The sequence below is a fragment of the Triticum urartu genome, unplaced genomic scaffold (assembly GCF_003073215.2).
Source record: "Triticum urartu cultivar G1812 unplaced genomic scaffold, Tu2.1 TuUngrouped_contig_2975, whole genome shotgun sequence".
Classification (NCBI taxonomy): domain Eukaryota; kingdom Viridiplantae; phylum Streptophyta; class Magnoliopsida; order Poales; family Poaceae; genus Triticum; species Triticum urartu.
Window position 1 is genome coordinate 1 of NW_024113482.1, and position 3,806 is coordinate 3,806.

The window sequence follows — 3,806 nt, forward strand, 5'->3', positions numbered from 1 at the left end:
CCTTGATAGTATTGGCTTTTCCTAAAGACTCAGTGTGATCTTGGATCACTAAAATATAAAATGAAGAGTCTTGAGCTTTTGAGCTTGAGCCAATCTTTTGTCCTTAGCATTTTGAGGGTTCCACTTTCACATCCATGCCATGCCAATCATTGAGCTTTCCTGAAATATCATCTTGGAATAGCATTAGCTCAATGAGCTATATGTTGTTATGAATTACCAAAACCACCTAGGGATAGTTGCACTTTCACCAACGTAGAAGAATAGGATTAGTATTTAGGGGAGTGAGGGGTCCACCCTCTGAAAATCAGGCGATGTTTAGATTAGTTTGGAACGTTTCGTAACCTTACGTATACTCTTTCGTAGGTTTAGCATTAGTTTGAACTTTGAAATGTACGGTAGTACGGAGACTCACCTCCGGCGACCGCCCATGGAGTCAGAATTGCGGGCCCATCTGCAGGCGCAGGCACGGCCGAGCTCGGCGGCGCAGCCAGCCTGACCATCACCGGGCCATCGAGGAAGGAGTACGTCTCGTATCGGTAGCTGCACCTGACCCCAAGAGACCTCCCTCCAACGTGGTCGGTGAACCGCCTCGGCATTCCGGCAATGAGTCCGGCGAGGCAGGCACAACACCGTGCCGGCGTCAGGTTCCGGCGTGCACTGCGCCCAGCCATACACCCTGGGGAACTGGCCGCCGAGGTTGGCCTCCCTGGACGCGTACCACCGCGTGGAGTTGTACGCCGCGTAGTCGGCGGTGGCGCTCACGAGCGCGACCACCTGGCGGTTGAACCGGCCGGGGTCGGACGTGACGTTCTGGTTGTTGATGCGGTTCGTCCTCCCGACGTTGTCCATGGAGGAGAGGGAGCTGGCGTTGGCGGAGTAGTAGAGCGCGCAGGGGTCGTAGTAGATGGCGGCGTCCTTGTCGTAGGCGCACTGGTTCTGCACATCCTGGAAGGCCATCGCGACGCAGCCGGAGCAGGCCGTGGCGTTGGCGTCGCCCCGGCAGAGCACGAGCGCCCAGACCTGGTCTGGGGCGGCGCCGACCACGGCGGTGGCGAAGAGGTCCGGGGACGAGGAGATGTTCTTGGGCAGCGCCGCGGCGAGGAGGCCCAGGTTGGCCTGGTACGTGCTGTTGGCTGTGAAGTTGGCCGCCGTGCCGCACACCTGCCACAGATACGCCGCTGCGCACCGCGCCAGCAGCACGACGGTGAGGGATGCCACGGCGAGGTGGCTCATTGTGTTCCGTGTCTGTGTGTATGGCATTGGCAATCTCGGAGGCCAGAGCTGTTGTTGACTGTGCAGCCAACTCGTGCTTTCTGCCACTTCCAGAGACAACCATGCTCGGCGGCTACCTCCTTCTCGTGGCCGTGCTACTGCCGCTGGCCGCACCCTAGGCGACGCAGCGGCAGTCCACGACATGCGCCAGCGGCGCCTACGCGGCCAACAACACCTACCAGACCAACCTGGACCTGCTCGCCGCGGTGCTACCGGCCAACGTCTCGGCCTCGCCGGCCGGCTTCGCCACGGCCACCATGGGCGTGGTGCTGGACCTCATCTCCGCGCTGACGCTCTGTCGTGGCGACACCAACTCGTCGCGGCGGGCTTCTGATGTCTACTACACAACCTTCTTCTTGTAGACGTTGTTGGGCCTCCAAGTGCAGAGGTTTGTAGGACAGTAGCAAATTTCCCTCAAGTGGATGACCTAAGGTTTATCAATCCGTAGGAGGCGTAGGATGAAGATGGTCTCTCTCAAGCAACCCTGCAACCAAATAACAAAGAGTCTCTTGTGTCCCCAACACACCCAATACAATGGTAAATTGTATAGGTGCACTAGTTCGGCGAAGAGATGGTGATACAAGTGGTATATGGATAGTAGATAAAGGTTTTTGTAATCTGAAAATATAAAAACAGCAAGGTAACTAATGATAAAAGTGAGCGTAAACGGTATTGCAATGCGTTGAAACAAGGCCTAGGGTTCATACTTTCGCTAGTGCAAGTTCCCTCAACAATACTAACATAATTGGATCACATAACTATCCCTCAACATGCAACAAAGAGTCACTCCAAAGTCACTAATAGCGGAGAACGAACGAAGAGATTATGGTAGGGTACGAAACCACCTCAAAGTTATTCTTTCCAATCAATCCGTTGGGCTATTCCTATAAGTGTCACAAACAGCCCTAGAGTTCGTACTAGAATAACACCTTAAGACACAAATCAACCAAAACCCTAATGTCATGTACTCCAATGTCACCTCAAGTATCCGTGGGTATGATTATACGATATGCATCACACAATCTCAGATTCATCTATTCAACCAACACATAGAACCTCAAAGAGTGCCCCAAAGTTTCTACCGGAGAATCTCGACGAAAACGTGTGCCAACCCCTATGCATAGGTTCATGGGCGGAACCCGCAAGTTGATCACCAAAACATACATCAAGTGAATCACGTGGTATCCCATTGTCACCACAGATACGCACGGCAAGACATACATCAAGTGTTCTCAAATCTATAAAGACTCAATCCGATAAGATAACTTCAAAGGGAAAACTCAATCCATTACAAGAGAGTAGAGGGGGGAGAAAACATAAGATCCAACTATAATAGCAAAGCTCGCGATACATCAAGATCGTATCACCTCAAGAACACGAGAGAGAGAGAGAGATCAAACACATAGCTACTGGTACATACCCTCAGCCCCGAGGGAGAACTACTCCCTCCTCGTCATGGAGAGCACCGGGATGATGAAGATGGCCACCGGAGAGGGATTCCCCCTCCGGCAGGGTGCCGGAACGGGTCTAGATTGGCTTTCGGTGGCTACGGAGGCTTCTGGCGGCGGAACTCCCGATCTATTGCGCCCCGGATGTTTTAGGGTATATGGAGATATATAGGCGGAAGAAGTACGTCAGGGGGCCACGAGGGGCCACGAGGGTGGAGGGCGCGCCCCCTACCTCGTGGCCTCCTCGCAGATCCCCCGACGTGCACTCCAAGTCTTCTGGGCTTCTTTCCTTCCAAAAATGAGTTCCGTGAAGTTTTAGGTCAATTGGACTCCGTTTGATTTTCCTTTTCTTCGAAACCCTAAAACAGGGTAAAAACAGAAACTGGCACTGGGCTCTGGGTTAATAGGTTAGTCCCAAAAATGATATAAAAGTGTATAATAAAGCCCATAAACATTCAAAACAGTAGATAATATAGCATGGAGCAATCAAAAATTATAGATACGTTGGAGACGTATCAGCATCCCCAAGCTTAATTCCTGCTCGTCCTCGAGTAGGTAAATGATAAAAACAGAATTTTTGATGCGGAGTGCTACTTGGCATAATTTCAATGTAATTCTTCTTAATTGTGGTGAATATTCAGATCCAAAGATTCAAGACAAAAGTTCATATTGACATAAAAATAATAATACTTCAAGCATACTAACCTAAGCAATTATGTCTTCTCAAAATAACATGGCCAAAGAAAGCTATCCCTACAAAATCATATAGTCTGGCTATGCTCCATCTTCACCACACAAAATATTTAAATCATGCACAACCCCGATGACAAGCCAAGCAATTGTTTCATACTTTTGATGTTCTCAAACTTTTTCAATCTTCACGCAATACATGAGCTGAGCCATGGATATAGCACTATAGGTGGAATAGAATGGTGGTTGTGGAGAAGACAAAAAGGAGAAGATAGTCTCACATCAACTAGGCATATCAACGGGCTATGGAGATGCCCATCAATAGATATCAATGTGAGTGAGTAGGGATTGCCATGCAACGGATGCACTAGAGCTATAAGTATATGAAAGCTCAAA

The 3,806-nt window shown here is 50.1% G+C and overlaps 1 pseudogene; it reads right to left on the reverse strand.

Annotated features, from left to right (window-relative positions):
• Nucleotides 1-412: 412 nt before the first annotated feature.
• LOC125527137 lies at nucleotides 413-1,233 on the reverse strand (annotated as a pseudogene).
• Between the last annotated feature and the right edge of the window lie 2,573 nt (nucleotides 1,234-3,806).